Source organism: Martes martes (assembly GCF_963455335.1).
Source record: "Martes martes genome assembly, chromosome: 14".
In the NCBI taxonomy this organism is placed as follows: Eukaryota; Metazoa; Chordata; class Mammalia; order Carnivora; family Mustelidae; genus Martes; species Martes martes.
In genome coordinates, this window is record NC_137902.1 from 80,858,265 (window position 1) to 80,877,197 (window position 18,933).

Sequence of the window (18,933 nt, forward strand, 5' to 3'; positions counted from 1 at the left end):
ATCTTTATTTCCATAAGATGAACTCCCCTAATTGCATAGTTTGTCAAAAAATCCTATGCATTTTTACTTATATAAATGTTGCCAAATTACCTCCAGAAAGCATACTAGTTTATTTTCTCACCAGTAAATCAACTTTAATTGATTTTCCTGGTTTTATGTTTCCTTGATAGAGAAATGCTATTTTGTCTTGAATTTCTTTAGTTACCTGGAGATTATACATTTTTCATATTCACCATTTCTTATTTCTTGTATAAATTGTATTTATGTAATTAGGTTTCTTATGTAATATTAGCCTGTTTCTCAATTGGGAAATTTGCTTTTTTTCTCACACACACTGTGGAATTTATGTTGGAGTTCTCCTGAAATAGAGACTTAAATTATTTGAAGGATCGTACCTAAGCAAAGACTTGTTTTTACCCGACTTTTTCAAGCACATATGATTGGAATAGACAATATAAAATGGATTTTTTTGCTACCTAAGAGAAATAGCTCATTTTTCATGCCGCAGATTTGATTTTGCTTCTTGCCTCGACTGACTGAGCTGTGGAGATGGTTCTGCTTTGCATGCTACATGCTTGATCCGCTTCCTTCCCTCTGTCTAGACGGTATGTGTGCAGAAGCTTCTAAGCGCCAGTAACCCAAAGTGGATTCAGGTGGTCTGGCATCTTTTTGCTTAATGTGCTGTACTGATGAAATTTTGTTTCTGTGCCCAGTTCCCTGAAGAATCCTCCAACTCCAAGAGGGGTTGGTTGATGACGTTTCTCGTTCACACCTGGAGATGGTGTGTTGGAGCAAGCAGGTGACCTTTCAAGGACACAGGCTGTAAACAAAGCTGGAATTAAAATCACATGCTTGGTTTTACCGTTTTGGTCAAGTGCCCAGACAGGAGGGTCGCTGGTCTCAGAATTCCCTCATGAAGTTGTAACTATTTTTCTGCCCAGAGTTCACCGTGGCCAGAGATTAGCAGTGATCCGTTGTCTCCTGCCTTGGGAATGTTCATGGGGCACCGACCAACACGCAGCAGTTCCTCGGGCGTCCTCACGGTGGCACTGCGGGCCGCAACCGAAGGCCTCCCTGCGCCGCCATGAAGCAAGTGCCGAGACGCCTGTGTATAAGGCGCTCCCCGCCCGTGGACCCTGCGGCCTTCCTGCACAGTTCAGACTTGCTACCTCTGCAGTGTGCCTGTTCCTGAGAAACACTGTGCCCCTCTCCTCGCCGTCATTGCTCGGGGAACTCTAAACCTCCCTCAGGAAAGAAGAATTTTCAACTCTGTTTTGCTGGTTAACGGGGAAAAGGAGACATTTCTTGTAGTGGCAATACGGGCAGCTACGCTGTGTATTTTATTTGGTTAGAGTAGATCTCACAGGCCAGGAGAGTCGGCCCAGGCTAGCTGTCTGCAAGGCAGAGGGGGAGGCTTTCGGGGTGACAGTGAAAGATGCCTTGAGCAGGACCCCATCAGATCCACGTGGAACCAACGCCTCCACACTGCAAGGCTCTGGCTGTACGTTCTTTAGACAACTGGGCATCCGTCTCTTCTGTATTCTGCCAAGTGCTGGGGCTGGGCTCTTGGTCTTCATAGCTTGCTTTCTGGCGGGACATGGACAAGGAGCCAGCAGTCAGAGAAGCAGGATCATTCTGGGGCGTGGTCGCAGGGATGGGCAGCAAAGAAAGCAAGTGCAGAGGCGGCCGTCCTGGGGAGGTGACCTTTGAGCTGAGAGCTGCCGGATGAAAGGGCAGGGGCTTTAAGGAGGCCTGCTCGGAATTCGCTTGTCAGACCGGTTTGGGCAGAGATAAGGCACCTGAAGGGAGGGGCAGACGTAGGGGAAGTTAGGGGGGGAGAAGGCTTGATGGGGGGGCTGGGAGGTGGGCTCTGCAGGAGCCACTGGGGTGGTGCTGGATGGTAGCCCGTCAAGTGGCCCCAGAGGGGACACCACCAACGGCCCCCTTCCCAGCCTTGGCCTTGACCACCGCCGCTGGACCACAGTGGCTAGGTCTTCACACCCTACCTTCCTCTTGAGCTTCCTGAGATGCAGACCTTCCTCGTGATCGCCCTCCCTTCCTCGCCACGTCCCCTCTGCTGCTTTGTGGAAACCCCCGGATGCTGTGGAAGGAACAGGCTTCAGAAGAAAACCTGTCGAGGGCGGGGCGGACCTGGGAGTGCTCTGCTCGGGTCTTCCAAATAGTTCACCGAGATTCCTCGGATTGCTCACGTGCCAGGCTGCCGCCCTGTGTCTTCTGTCTGAAAAGCTCCCATCTTTATGCTTTGGGTGTAGTAAAATCCACCCAGAGGCCGCGGTCCTACCTGGGTTTGATTCTTCATTCCCTGGTGTGTCTTCTCGACACTCTCACTTTTTCATTCCCCTTTCCTTTCTGAGGGGCTCAAGTTTCTCTCTCCTTTCTTTTTCCAGTTCTTCCTTTCCTGCTCAGCCTGTAGGTAACCGTTGTCTCTCTAATGGGTGTGACTTGTGTGGCCTGGGCCTTGGGTCCCGAGGGATCTTTCGTCCCCCTGTTGTTGGGGACACTGAGCTGCCGTTCGCATCAGCAGCTTCTGCTCCAGGCTCTCTTGCCAGCCGCCGCGTCTGTGCCTGCAGCTCTCAGCTCTCTCTGTCCCCAGTCTCCCCTCTTGTGTCCTCCTGATATCCTTCGTAGCCTCGGTGTCCACAGGGAAGACCCTTCTGACACTCTGGCCTCACATTTACAGGTCTCCACCTCTGCCCTCCCTCAGCCATCAGTCTCTCCAAGGAGCCAATGTCCCCTCCCCTCTGTGCCACCTCGTCTCAGTCTGCCCTGTTGTCCGTCCACCCAGCTTATTCCCTGTGCCACTGCGTCCACCGTGGCCCTCCTCCCATCCCCACATCTAGCATCTCCGTCCTTTGGCTGTTGTCACTTTGTCATGCTCTGGAGATGCCCCTGGTTATCCTCCTGCATCCCCCTCCCCCTGTCCTATTCCAGAGGGACAAGCTCTGTTCCTAGAGAGGGGAATAGGATCCTGGGGATGACTCTGCACAAAATCCTGCTATCTCAGCTGAGTCCACGTGCTTGGGGGAAAATACCTTTTTTTAAAAAAATTTTATTTTTTTTAAAAATCGAAGAAGCATCCAGGAGGCAACGTGTTATGAGTCAGTGGTGATTGGCTTATTGTAGTGGTTTTAGTATGAAGTTCTGGTTGATTGTGGAACATAAATTTATGGACAAGAGAAAGAGGTCTGTAAGGTGCTCTGTTACGAACACAACCGATAGGAGCAGGAGAGGCATTTCATTACCTAGGAGGACTGAGGGAGGTGACTCAGCGCCAACCATGCCACATGCGGTGGGACCAGCTCACCTGGTGTGTGGGATGAGAGACACATTCAGAAAAATGGGACCATGGAAGATTCTACAGTGAAAGCCTGGCCAGATGCCACATTGGTGCTAAGCCCCCAGGGGCAGAGTCCTGAGGGAAGCCACAGGAATAAACGCACAGGGAGGAACCAGCATCACGGTGGAGGACGTGGTCACACTCACTTTTACTGACTGTGGTCACTTAGAGACTGAGGTGACTGCTGTCTTATGCATGAGTGTGGAGGTGCCCATAGCCTTCAGTGTCCAGTATTCTGTGGACACACAGCATGTGCTGGCATTTCTTCCAAGCCCCCTTCGAGCTTTTATCACAGGTAAAATGAGCCAAACAATCTTTTTCCAGTGCTCTCACCATATCCCTTCTGTGTCTTGAATCTCTGTCAGCTTTCTTTCTGTTTATAGACATACACAGAATGCCCCTAATCTAAAAAATTTGAATATTATTCCTGTTATCCTTCCAAATCACAGCCTCGACTGTGAACCAAATATGGGGGTAGCTTATGTTTGTTGTTCATTGTTCATATCTTGCCACCCTTTTATCTTGATAATCCTCCCACTGAAACCCTCTGAAAGGTAACTGGATCAATTTTAACCACCCAACGCCATGGTTCATCTTGTGGGTCTTGAGGCACCCTTGGTTTGTTGGGTCCACCATTGGCTTCTCTGACTCTTCTATTTCTAGGGACTCCCATATCTCTGATGCTTTCTTACCTCTACCGGCTCCTTGTTCTCTCCCGCCGTACAATGCTCCCATCCCCCGCGATCAGTCCTTGGCAGTTCTCTCTTGACTTTCTCCCCCTCTTCCGGTCTTCTGATGTCACCCCTTGCCTCTGTGCCACGATTCTCTCAAACGGCCCAATTTCTACATTGAACCACCTGCCTTGTTTCTTGAGTTGACAGCCTGAGAGGACAGAGTGGATTTCTCACATTGGGTCTTCCAGACTCTTGTCTAACTCTTTTGGCTTGAGCTTGCATTACCGGTATCTGTGTTGCCACACCAGCCCCCATCTTCCCTCCTTTCTCTTGCTGCCTCTGGTCATGCCATGTATCGTTCTAAATCGCCTTAATGACTGTAGCTCTGCCTTGCTTGAAAATCCTCAAGGACCCTTTGTCTTCTAAAAACTGACCCTTTATCTCTGCGCTAGAAACTCTCCGTGATCAGACTACACTACCGTCTATGATCTTCCTAGCGGTCAAGAAGGGACCTTCACCAAGGTGGTCTCTCTGTCGTCTCTCAAACACATCCTGCTTGTTAAACCCACATCCTGTTTGTGCTGTCCCCTCCACCTGCAGTGTCCTCCCTGATTCATATCCTGTGTTAAAAAAGCTGCCTTTGCTTGCAGGCCTCATTCTGGGGTTGCCTTCTCCTGGTCCCTGTAGCTGAAAACAATGGCTTCTGGCAATGAACTCTCTAGCTTGCCACGGCCTGGTGCTGCCTTTGTATGCATCATCTCACCTTGTTTACTGGCTGATGTGTTCCTCAAAGGCAGGTTCCATGTCCATGATTCCCTCAAGTGCAGCCCAAACCATGATAGGAACAGGGAAACCATCCACTGTGCTCTGGTAAGTTCCAAACCCTAGGCCAGTGGCTCCTTCTCCAAGTCTTCCCATGCTGGCTGCACACAAGAGTGAAAGTGAGAGCTCTGGGAAACTCAGGCTACAGGTGACCCACTTGGGAATTGAACCCAGCACTGTCTTATTCCGAAGCCTTGGTACTGCACGTGGGTTTTCAACCCTTCTCCCAGCCCTACTCTTTTTTAGCAGTGAACGATTTTCCAAAACAAAAACTAATGCAGAACGTCAGTATTTCAAACAGATGAAAGGGTTACCATAGTTGAAAACTGGGTCACCTGGCCTAGCCCGCTCAGTCCTCCCTCCTTTGTCCTCCCTCAATGATCTGCCTTCCCTCCCCTCCCTGACCACATGTCCCCCACCCCGTTGCCCCCACTTCCCTGGCTCCGCCTTCCATTTTCTCCCTGTCCTCCCCCCACCCTCCCTCCCTGGCTCTGCTAGACTACCAGGGTCTCCTTTTCTTTCAGAGTTTTACTCGGAAGTCTCTCTGTGAAGCCTTCCCTAGAAACCCGATCTAAAGCCCCACCCTCCCTGCTTTGACCATCCTACCCCTTTTCCCTGCTTTATTACTTTTTCCTATTATTACCGCTACTGCTAATTATCATTACTATTACTTTCCAACTTGCTGTGTATTTTACTCCTTAAACTTGTCTGGAGTCCTCGTTAGGAGTTACGATCCACATGAACTTGGGTTGGTGGTGGTGCTGTTCATTGCTCCATCACAGCACCCACCCAGAACGGTGCCCGGCACATAGTAGGTGTTCAGTTCATAGTCGTTAAATGAAGACCTCCTGGGAATTCGGGGTTTTCGGCAGAGTAGTTTGAAAACCTTTGTTCCACCCTCCCGCCTCCATAAACGTCAACGAATGCATCTTTGTAGAATAAATATTTGAAAGAACAGGTGAAGGCGCCAGTGAGGTTTTGCATCCCCCATTGCAGCCTCCCGGCCCGAGTCTGCAGAAGCCACCGCTTACTGCCGGGGATGTTACTGAAGCTTGACACCAAATTGTGTCATCATTCCACTTACCACCCACAGCGTACATTGCAATAAAACCGGGGAAACGTGGCACTAGCGTTGTGTTTCGTTTTGCTTTGTGTTTTAGTTTCCTGGTTGTCACAGTTTCCAGATGCACCATCTCTAATCCACACATGTCAGGAGGGCTGCTTTCAGGCCCAGAGGCTGAGCTTTTTGGAACCTGTTTGCTAAGGCCCCCCGTTTTGGTCATCGCTCCGATTTGAGAGCAGGCGGAAGATAGTTCCGCCAGATTTGATGGTCTGATGAGGCTCCTGGCCACACACCCTGCAGCTGGCTCTGGCGTGGGGTGCTGGAAATGCAGGGACTGGTGGCTCCTCTGCCAGAGGAGGCCTGAAGAGAGGAGGAAATATTCAGAGGAGCTGGAGTGCATGTAAAGCAGCCATTCCCTCCGTCCGCCGTGTCTTTGCATGGAGCAGGGCGCGGGACGGACCTAGCGGACCGCTGGTCTCTTAGGATTCTCTAGGTGGCATTTGGATGCCTCTGTTGGTTTTTAGCTGACAGGTTGTCAAAATGATTAGCATGCACGTCCAAGACTGTTGCATTAGCTGTGCGTTCAGCGATTGCTGATGGTTTCCTCCGGCCCCTTAAATGCATATTCATCACAGATGTAGGCATGTGGCCAGGGCTTTTTTCCCTTCCCTCCTTAGAGAAGAGGAGAGAGAACAGTAAAGTTTCCTTTCAAAGTCTCCAGAAGGGCAAATGTTTCTCCTTTCAGGATACCTGGGTTGGAGGTGACTTACAGAACCTCCCCCCCCCACCCAAGCCCCAGTGGCATTTTCCTTCCTAGTGTAGGAGTTGGGGGGCATGTGTGGTAATTCGGATGGCTGTGTGCAGGGCTGCAGACACTGTGATCTGGGTGAATGGCTCTTCCTGCCTGTGGGCTTCTGGACTGCGGAAGGTTTTGTAGCGAACCTTTTATCCTACTGAACAATGTTGATGCTTCTTGCTAAAAATACAAAGAGCGTTCGGGGAAAAGATGTATGCTGAGAATGGGATACCGGTCAGGAGCTGGAGCTCAAAATCCATTTTAAACCCTCATCCAGTTCTTTGGTAATTTTATCTAAATTTTTTTTTTAAGATTTTATTTATTTATTTGTCAGAGAGAGAGAGAGGGAGAGAGAGCGAACGAGCACAGGCAGGCAGAGTGGCAGGCAGAGGCAGAGGGAGAAGCAGGCTCCCTGGTGAGCAAGGAGCCCGATGTGGGACTCGATCCCAGGACGCTGGTATCATGACCTGAGCCGAAGGCAGCCGCTTAACCAACTGAGCCACCCAGGCGTCCCCAGTTCTTTGGTAATTTTAAAAAAGATTTTATTTATGTATTTGAGAGAGAATGAGAAAAAGAGAGAGAGCACGAGGTAGTGGGAGGGTCAGAGGGAGAAGTAGGCTCTGCTGAGCAAGGAACTGGATCTGGCCCTCAATACCGGAGGTCCAGGGTTATGACCTGAGCCAGAAACAGTCGCCCAACCAACTGAGCCACCCAGGCATCTTTTTTGGTAATTTTTGACAGCTGCTTGACTCCTCGGTTTTAGCTTCTGGTGAAAGATTTGAGGCTTCTGAGTGCTACATTGAGCTCCCCTCTCCGTGACCAATTCCCGAGTTTTCCCAGAGTCAGAAGTCCCGGCGTGTGTCCAAGGGTAAGAAAAAGAAAATGTGCTTCAATTTAGAAACCATAACCTCTACCTTTTCTCCTTAAGGTCACATTCTTTTTTTTTTTTTTTTTTTTTTTAGAGATTTTATTAATTTAGTAGAGGGCGAGAGCATGCACAAGCAGGGGTGAGGGGTAGAGGGAGAGGGAGAAGCAGACTCCCTGCTGAGCAGGGGGCCTGATGTGGGGTTCAATGTGGGGGTTGATGTGGGACTCGATCCCACGACCAAGGAGATCATGACCTGATCCAAAGGCAGATGCTTAACCAACGGAGGCACCCAGGCGCCCCTTAAGTTCACATTCTTACGCTGACCTTCAGGGGTGCCCAAAGCTACTGAACCCTCATGCCTCAGTTCATATATGAAGTTTTCTGAGGGGTGGATCTGTGGCTCATTTATTCTGTCTTAGCCTGGGCTCCTGAGAAAGCAGACTATGAGACAGGGTGTGTGTGATCTCACTTTCTTAGAGAGTTCAATCCCAGGGAGCAGGAGCGAGGATACAGGCCATGAAGCAGAGGAGAGAGAGCTAATAGGATGGCATGTTCCTATCTTGGCCTCTGGCCTGCCTCTGCACCGTGTGGGCACCAGGTAGGGGAGGAGAGGGAGGCCTCCCTCGAGGGAAGCAGTGGCGTAGGAGGCGAGGCCACGTCTGCAAGTGTTCAGAATTCCCAGAGTCGGAAATCTACACAGAGCTCTGCAGTGGGACCAAGAGTTGTCTGATACTGGTTCTTTGACTAACCCGGTTAGCTTCCGGGCTGGTGTGTACAGTTTGCACGATGCCCAAAGTGCCTGGCTGAAGGAACGAGTCAGGGCTGAAATCCAACCTGATTTCTGTTTGCAGAGCCTGTACCTGGGATCCTGTGTCCACCCAGAGCAGCCCCCTTTTCTCTTAGCTCCGGGGCAGTTCTGTTCACCTGCTTTTCCGCAGTGACCAGTGGTCTCCCATGCCACTTGACCCTGTGCCCCACCCGGGCACCTTGAAGCACGGCTCAGATACCTCCGCATGAGCGGTCACTGCCCCTGGGGCCCGTTTCCTCCCCACCTGCCCCCAGGTTTCGTTCCAGACTCTTGTTTTTTGGAGGTAGCTGGTATTGCCTTGGGTTTCTTGTGCCTGCTCGGATGTGCGGATTTGGCCCCGGCTTCTTTCCCTTTCTTTCTCATTGCTTCCCTTCGCTTACTGCCTCCTTCCGCCGGGCACTCCCAGCACGGGATGCCATGCTGGGGCTGCCTCTCTTATGAGATGGGAGCCTCAGGCACTGAGCCACAGTCTTCCTTTTGACAAGCAGCTACATTTAGCTCATGGCATGTATGACAGTCCCTGTATTTTTATTTTTTAACTCATGAAACTACTTGTGCTTTGCTTTAGCAAACCTTTGTTAACTTATACAATGTGGCAGGAACCACTTCCTAATTATGAGACTCTGAGGAAGTGGCTAAATTTCCCGAGTTCTGTTTTCTCATCTGTGAAATGGAGATAATTATTAATTACCCCTAGAGTGGTCATGTACCTTAAACAAGATAATGGAGTTTGAAGGGCTTCACCCTATATAGCACATAGAAGGAGTTCAACGGTTGTGAATTCTCTCCCTGCCAATCCTCCCCTCCCCTTCCCAGAGGGCAGTGTGAGGCAGTGGCTGCGGCCAGGCGCTCGTGGCCAGGGCTGCCCTCACCCCCGTTCCAGTGTAACAAACTCTGGGGAGGCCACCTTCCATCTTGCCATGCGGTGGTGAGAAGTATGTGCTCTGAAAATACGTTATCCAGCCTGTACTTAGTACCTGTGACCGCTGTGCTTCCTTTCCCTTCTAGAACATGCCTCACAGAGGTGTTAGGAGAAATTAGTTAGGCCGTTTATGAAGAGCACTTGGAAAGGTGTCTGGTACACAGCAAGTGTTCAATGCTTAGTAACGTATAGTTTGCATCATCGCTATTCTGTAAGCCATTAGAGAGTAGTATTTGCCGGTAGTATTTGAAATGACTTGTGTTGGCCCTTTGCCTGTGGGAGGTTGGAGAAAATCATCATAGTTACTGGAGACATTAGACTGACCAAAGACTTGTTTAATAAGTGAGAAGACGCAGTGGCTCTGATCCTGGGAGGAGGCCGGCACCCTCACTGCAGTCACGGTGGGTGACCTCGCCAGCAGAGTCCTGAGTCAAGATTACAGTTTCTCTGAGTTCACATCCCACTGCTTCTGAGTCTTTAGAATAAAGGTGGAGGGGCACTTGGGTGGCTCCGTCCGTTCAGTGTCTGCCTTTCGCTCAGGTCATCCCAGGGCCCTCGTCCCTCTCCCCCGCGCATGCTTGTACCCTCACGCGCGCGCTCACTCTTTCTTTCAAATACATGAATACAATCTTTTTAAAAAATAGAATAAAGGTGGAGTTTGGAAAGACCTAGGAAAAGGACTTTCCTGAACTCGAATACTGAGGGGGCAATATACTTTCGTGATTCAAATCTTGGATTCCAAATCACACATACTCAACTCAGTCTTGTCATTCCTTAAGTTAGCTCTGTGTAACTTTGTGCAAATCATGTAACCTCTCTGTTTCTTGTTTTCTTTGTCAGGAACAGTTAGATGATACAGCCCCTACCTCGTAGGGTTGTTTCAGAGATTAAATGTGCTCAAGTAGGAAAGACTTTTAACAATTTTTTGTACAGTCCCTGGAAGAAAGTAAGTGCCATTATTTATTGTTCAAAAATTTTGCCATTGACTTTTTATTGTAAAAAATTTCAAAATTATAGAAAGATTGAAAACATAGCATGATAGACACCCATATATTGTGCACCTAGATTTTTAAAAATTGTCAGTATTTTACATATTTGCTTTATCTCTTTTTGAACATATCAATTTATGTACATCTGCACGTATTCATATGTAACATTTCTGCTAATACAGTGTGAACATAAGCTGCAGATATCATGATGTTTCATTCCTGCTCCTAGCAATAAAGGCATTATCCTATGTTGTTGCAATGTCCTTATCATACCTGAGAAAAATCAAAATAACTCCATAAAGTCATCTTATGTTCAGTCTTCTACATTCAAATTTTCCAGTTGTCCCAAGAAGAATATTTGTATGATGTCAAAGTATCAGCTCAAGGATTACTTACCGAGGACAGAGAGGGAGGAAGGTATCTGTATCACAGAGAGATCTGGCCATGTTAACAATAAACATAATAGGGGCACCTGGGTGGCTCAGTGGGGCAAAGCCTCTGCCTTTGGCTCAGGTCATGATCTCAAGGTCCTGGGATCGAGCCCTGCATCAGGCTCTCCGCTCGGCAGGGAGCCTGCTTCCCCCTCCCCCTCTGCCTGCCTCTCTACCTACTTGTGATCTCTGTCTGTCAAATAAATAAATAAAATATTTAAAAAAAACCCCAATAAACATAATATCATCAAGTAGTGGTCTGTTCACACACCATCACTTAGATAATCGCTACCAAAATTTTTACCTGTAATCCAATCAAGTGTCTAGACCTGTACGGTTCAACATGGTAGCCATTAGCTAGCCGTGTGTGACTACCAAGCACTTGAAATGTGACTAGTCCCCATTGGGATGTATTCTATATATACGATGTGTTCCACATTTAGAAGACTTATGATAGAGAAAGAATATAAAATGTTTCACCAATAACTTTTAAAATACTGATTTAAAATACTGATTAAAGCATGGAAATGATAAGATTTTAGATATACTGAGTTAAAGTATGTTATCAAAATTAACTTCACCTGTTTTAAAGTTTTAAAAATGTGGCTACTAAAATTTTTAAATTACATGTGTGGCACACATCATATTTCTCTTGGATAGCATTGCTCCAGACCGAACTTTCAGAAAGTCAGGGAGGGGAGACATCTATCTTTGGGGTGCTCTGTGAAACTCTTCAAAAAGTCAGTGTCATGAAAGAACAAATCATAAGAGGCATTCTTTGAAGCTGTTATTAGTAAAGACAGGCAAGAACTAGATGGTGTTGGGACATGTTCTGTATTTAATGAGGACGATGCAAATATCTAAGAGGAGTTTATTGTTAGATATGGTTCTTATGGAGATTTCCATGGGAAACGGGGATGCTGATGTTTTAAGATGTCAAGGTTTGAGAAACTCTAGGTGACTAGACAAGATCATCCTGTTCTCTAGGGACAGAGTAACAAAAGGAGAAGGTCACATGGCGTGGGGAAGGGGTTTGGCGGTTTTCATTACAGACACTGACGCCACTCTTGAAGAACAGAGGTTGGGGCTCATAGGAGCACCAGCAATGATAACACACGTAATGAAATTGAAGGAAGTCTTGACCTCCCTTGTTCTCTTTGTGGTCCTTGGCACTTGGGTCATTAGACTTGAGTTTCTATCCCTAGCTCTAAACAAGGAAGGATATTTTAACACAGAAAAAGAAAGACTCTTTGGTTCCCTAAAGTGGACACAACCCTACCGGGATCAAACTGTCCCCCCAGGTGGCCGGGAGCTTTTCATGCTACAGATGTTTCTCTGTGGGTTCTGCAGGTGTCTCATTTTTATTTGCTACCTCTTCAAAACGGCTCACTTTCTGGGAGCTTCAAAATTGTTTCTGCTCTATTTCTTTTTAGAAACATCTAAACACCAACTGATAGAGATGAATTTTATGCCAGCTCTGGGCTTTTCTCCATCCAAATTACACATTTATCGAGAATAGCTATGTCTGTAATTTCCACGGAACACGAAAAGATCACTTAAGAAAATTGATAGTCAGGGCACTATGTACCTTTGATTATATTTAAAATGTATTTCTGATTTGGGTTTTTTTGGTAAAGATTTATTATTTTATTTCCATGGTAGCTGTTGGCAGGAGATCCGCTCCCCCTTTCTCCCCTCACATACGAATCTCAAGCCGGAGATGTAAAATCAGAAATACTGGTGGTCTTATCTTTGAGTGCTAGGGAAAAGGCATTTGGGGATTTCTGTGTTTATTTGCCCTATGAGTTTCTGTGATTCTTGGTGACTTCAGTAACACCTCCTGTCTCAAATGCATAGCTGTGTGGACGTGCCGGCTATCGTGTTGCACCTGCAGGCAGTCATCCTGGTATAAACACGCACATTCAAGCCATGAGACCACAGTCAGGCTAACCTGTTGTCGCGAAACATACATGCACTTGATAGAAATGCTTAAGGTGGTGCTGGCTGGGCATGCTGGTGGACCTGTACTGGGCATGCCCATAACAGGATTCCTATGTTATGGTGTCGTGCATTCACTTAGCAGTTTTAGAAACGTCACTGTATCAGTAAACCCAGCATTAACTAGGTTCTCAGATCCAGCTCATAATGTCATGATCATCAAACTCAAAAGATATTTACAATGGACAAGATCCACTGACAGTGACTACCAGATTTGATCTATTGAGGAAGACACCGAGCTCTTACCCAGTTTCAGAGTCTTTGGGAAAGCTGGTTCCTCATCTGGGGTTTGCTGGGTGAGGATGTTATTTGTATAAAAGGAGCCGCATGGCCTTAAAGGATTGTTTCGCATAGATCTTTCCATTCCATTCCCCTGTGCTTTAAATGCTGACAGTGCCAGTCTGCTTTGCAAGTCTCACACGTGGCTTTTTAATCCCTGACTCCGAGCCTGTGCCCAGGCTGTGCACTCCCTTTCTACCGAATTACAGGCTGTTTCTGTGAGTTTCTCTAACCTCCTCCACCCGCTGTGGTATCCTTGCCTGGTGAAGTTCACGGGCCCACCAAAGCCATCCTCACTTACCCCGTGTGGTAGCAGCAGCTCTATGCCTTGTTCTTCACTCAGAATCATGTCAAAACAAAAGACATCAAGAGGGATATACAACATGCAAATTGCAAAAAGAAAAAAGACAAAAATCCTTCGCATACATCAATGTTTTCACTTTTACTGGAGCCAGAGTACCCAGAAAACACCTTACGAATGATTCTGCTCTCTGTCCCCAGTATCTGTCCTCCCTTCCACAGCGACAGAGTTTTACCGGGTATGTGACCCCCGAAGAGAAAGGCTACCCTTCCTAGCCTACCTTGTGTGGCCACGTGGCTGGGGGCGAAGAGCCCAAGTAGTGCGTGCACCTTCAGGGCCATCATTCCCTTAAAAGGAAGGGGAATCGTTGCTTTTTCCTGCTGTGTACAGTGCAGCCAGCTGGGCCATGCAGACAAGACAAACGTCCTGGGGATGGTTGACGGCCAGGGGAAGAGCCTGGGTCCTGCACCTTGAGTGCCGTAGCTCACCGGATAGCCTCATGCCCCCACGTTCCCTGGCAGTTCAACAGAGCCGCGTTCAGTGGTGACGTAGGCTCACTTCTGGGCGGAAGCCCACACAACCTTCCAGTCTGCGTTCTTTTCCGGTGCAGGTGGAGACGGTGGGCTTGGAGGCGCAGGGGACAGCTCCACAGGAGGCTTGACATGCGGTGAATCTGTCTTGCTAGTAGGTCTTGGATGCTTGTGCAATACAAGAGGATGGGGGGCTTGTGTGGAGCCCTCCCAGACCCACGCCCAAGCCTCCCTCTCTCCCTTCCTTGCTTCCGGGGTCCTGAGTGGTGGTGCTTCCTGCCCCAGCCCATTGGAATAAAGCTGCAGGACTGTAAAACCGTGCGATTAACCTTTGCAGAGAGCTGCTCCACCACTGGGTGTCCCACAGTGTTGTATTTTAGTCCCCTGGCCTCTAGTGTGAGGGTTCATCCTTTCAGGCTGCGCGGCGAGGACCTCTGGAAGGGGGCACTTTGGGCAGCGCTTCCTCACTGTCCATGTAAGTAGCAAACTGTCTAAATTAGGAAAAGAGCTCTTTGTTGCTTTATCAGCTGACCCTCCGGGCCTTGGGCCTCGCCTTGGCCTTGTGCTTGACAAAAACATCGATTCAGTCGAGATCCCAGCACCACCACCTGAAGTAGCTTTCTCAGACGACAGTCAGGCCCGTAGCAGCTCCTCCAGGAGCAGGGGAAGGAACCGGAAAAATGTTTACTTACTAAGCCATTGAGACTTCAGGGCAGTGTTCCTGCAGCATAACTCAGTCTAACCCGACTAGCACATGGCCTGTTCCTGGAATCACTTTGTGGAGCAGAGCCACCATGCGGTCTGGATGTGTGCGTGTGAGAGAAACACAGTCCCCTGCTGCTGAGGACACTTATTTTCAGGTTTAATCACAGCCAACTGATCTATAGCCTGATGAACACCCATGAGTCTTTTAACATCTCATTGGAGAACGATTCCATGGTAGAGAGTCAATAAATGTTTATCAACTGAGCTGAGCCATGGTGAAGCTGGGTAAACCATCTCTTTCTCAAAATAACAGATGTCATTTAGGTGACCAAAAGCCTTCTGTCTGACAGACTCAGTGATTGTTTCTCCCGGATCATGCTGGATTAACAAGGACAGATTCTTCCATGCATGAATAAAAGAATGAAAGAATTATCTATCCCTTCATCCATCCATCTACCCATCCATCTATCCGTCCATCAAACAGAAAAAAAATAAAAATCTCTTCCCTCATGGAGCTTACTTTATTAGTAAAGGAATCAGAAAAATAAAAAAAAAATTATTTTTTTAGTATTTAGAGATTATTTCTTTTATAATTTGAGATTTTTCCTTTCAGATACGTATAGTTTTAATTTAAAGAAAATACCATCTATAATCTCAATTTTTATTTACCATTTGATGGTGAATATTTTTTCATCAAGTATATACTTCAAAAACCTGGTTATTTTATATTTATTTTTCCTTATTTTATTTTAATTCCAGTATAGTTAACAAACAAGTTACTATACTATACTATATTATACATATATACAAGTATATATCTAAGAATTCAGCAGAAAGAGTAAAAAAAAATTTTTCTTTTTTTTTAGAGAGAGAGAGAGAGAGCATGTATGCACATGGAGGGTGGGAGGGGCAGAGGGAGAGAGAGAATCTTAGGCAAGGCTCCATGCCCTGCACAGAGCCTGATGCAGGGCTCGATCTCACTACCGTAAGGCTATGACCTGAGCCAAAATAAAGACTCATACACCCAACCAACTCAGCCACCCAGGCAACCCTGAAAAATTAAAATTTTCATCTCTGATCCCTTATTTCCCAGATCCTGTTTGGTTACATAATTTTTTCCCTAGCAGTATATAAAAAATAGTCTTCTATTTTTTTGGTTGTAATAATGTTTATATCACGACTCCCTGATACCATCTCCCATATTAATTATACTCAGGAGTCCCCACTCTCTGCCCCCCCCCATATATAGGCAAGCTTTTGGATTATTTTTTACAGATAACTATGGCCTTTCTTATATCTTATTAGTTTCATTCCCAGAGGTTGACCTTACTTCCAAATTTTGGCAGGCATTTACTTCTGCATCTAAGTGACATTCATTCACTCCCTCAAAAGCGTTCATTCTTTTAACAGATACTTCTCGAGCAGAAATTATGTGCCATACTGTTGTCGGTGCTGGGAGGACAACAGTGAAGTAAATGGACGAGTCCCCCTCACGGAGCTCCCACTCCAGTCACGCGGTGGGGATTAACTTACGTTCAGCTATGATTGCAGAGGAGTATGTGGCGAGGCTGGAAGAAAGAGTATTTTGACTCAAATTGTAAAATTCTAGTCAATCCTGAAATTCAAGAGTTTTCCTAATATCAGCATCATAACTTAAACATCAATATTGTAATTTCTGTATCTTACATCATAGCAGTAAAAGCGGTTTTTAAAAAAGCTGGTGTAGGTCCCCAGTTTTCCTTGGGAAACTTTTTCTGGTTTCTGTAATTTGTTCTATAAAGACAGCAGCCCCATTTTCACTAATTATCCCATTTTTTTTTCTCGTTAGGATTTACACTTCAATACATTCCATTTTTGCAGAGTCCTTGGATTTAGCCACCATCAATTTCAGTCTGTATTATGAAAACCATTTCATGAGCAAAAACTATCATAGATGATTCTCAAGTGGACTTAATAGTTTTGCTTTTATGTTGAAATCTGGGAATATTTTTTGATGAGCCAAATCGTGAAATCTTCACCTTATAGCAGTAGGCGTATTAATTTTTCATATTATTCCTAACTTAAATAGAAGCATCTGAATATTTTGTTCTCTGTTTAAAGCTGTAAGCAGACTACTACCTGGCTGACATTCCAAGTAATATTTTATTTGACATATTCATATATTTTGATGTATGTTCTATTAATACTACTTCTTCAACAATTTCACCTCATTCTGAGTTTTTTTTTAAATTTTCATCGCTTTCTTTCAATACCTAATAAAAACTTCATTTATAAGGCACTTTATTTCCATTATAAAGAAGAGAGGAAAATCAAAGAACAGTTTTCTATTGAATGATCAGAGTTATGCCAACAGGGAGCAGCCTTATTAGCTTCTATCTGTATTCTGATTGCAGACACTCATTGTTTATTAGATTATTAAAATGTTTTCTCCCGTTTGTAATTAAATAGTAAGTATCACCATCTTAATTTTTAAAACAATTGAGGGAACACAAAATAGCTTTGGCATATAAATTTGTATTTTGCCTATTGTTCTTAAAATAATTTTCATAGAATATTGCTTTTTAACATTTTATGAGATAATATTGATCAAAACCAAATTATTCCATATAGGTAGGATGATCATCCATGGAGGTAAATGATTCTTTTTTTTTAATATATAGTTTTTATTATGTTATGTTAGTCTCCATACATATAGCATTAGTTTTTGATGTAGGTAAATGATTCTTAGTGCCATAATTTTAACCCACATCTCTCTCTCTGGGACTCTGCTTTTAATCAGCAACATAGACTATCCACACTGCAGGTTTATCTCAGAAATCCCAGCTAGGACTCCCTGTACAATTCTTGTTCAAATATGTGTGGAGGAGTCCCAGAAGGAAGTGCAATCCATGGACACACACTCACATTCATCTTGGTTCTAACCAGTTCTTTAGGGAGCTGTGAATTGGACTGCATTAGTTTGGCCTCACACAGAACTTCCTAAACTCACACGTTCTTTGGCTTTATGCTAACTGCAACGAAGTGTGTGAATTCCGAGAGTATGAGTTATAAAACTCATCAGAGTATTAACTATGAAGATGTTGTCAGGACATTACCCATGACATCACACAGCATTATTCTCTCTATGAAGACTCAAGGGTAAAATTCTCTCAGTTTCAGAAAAATTGGGGCTATGCTAAATTTGTACTTATTTTAAGAATATTGTGGCTCTTAAACTAGTGTTCTTCCTTTTTTGATTTGTCTACTAGGGATCTTTAGTATTTTTGGCTTATTCCTGGCTTCCAATCAGGACAATATGGAATACAATTCTAGGGGATAATCAGGATTTAATTTATTAATCATGTTTTTCCTTTACTTTGACTTTTCAACTATTTAGCCTAACAGTTAAGAGCTTGAGGACTCCAACTAGACTTGAACTCTAGCTTGCCACTTACTAGTTGTATCGCATCATGCAATTACTTAAAAGACTGTACAAATCCCAGTGTTTTCACCCAAAAAATGGGGGTAGGGGTTACTTGGGTAGCTCAGTTGGTTAAGCATCTGCCTTCAGCTCAGGTCATGATCTCAGGGTCCTGGGGTCAAGTCCCACATTGTGCTCCTTGCTCAGTGGGGAAGCCTGCTCCCTCTCCCTCTGCCACTCCCCCTGCTTGTGCTCTCTCTCTCTCTCATGTGCTGTCTCTCTCAAATAAATAAATAAAATCTTTAAAAAAATGGAGGTAATAATACCACCTACCGTAAGGGGTCATTGCAGATAAAATATAATAATGTTGGTGAAAGCTTTAGCACATACCTGCCATAAGGTAAATGTTTGATGAGTAATTTCTGAAAATAATGTATTTTTATATGCCTCTCAGAAACTTTATAAAAACAATGCATTATATTAGTAAACAAACAAACTCATAGTTTTATGGAGCTTTTTTTTTTTCATACTTGCTCAGACTAGTGAAATATTTTTCTGCCCAAAGAGTTGCAGTGATTAGCAGAGGAAAGGACATGGGCTTTTGGACTGGAGAGACTTGGTCTCGGTGCTCAATCTGCATGTTACTAGCTCTGTGAATTGGAACTGTGGGTCCTTCCGGCTCCCTCTGACCCACCTCAGATCCTGTGTCTCCCGTCTTCACCTTGCTTGGTTTTGGCTTTAGAAAATAAAAAACAGGGACGCCTGGGTGGCTCAGGAGGTTAAGTGTCTGCTTTTGGCTCAGGTCATGATCCCAGAGTCCTGGGATTGAGTCCCGCGTTGGGCTCCTCGCTCATCGGGGAGCCTGCTTCTCCCTTTCTGCTACTTCCCCTGCTTGTGCTCTCCCTCTCTCTCTGTCCAATAAATAAGTAAGATCTTTTTAAAAATTTTTTAAAACTACAGAAAAGAAAAGAAAAAAAAAACATTGCTCA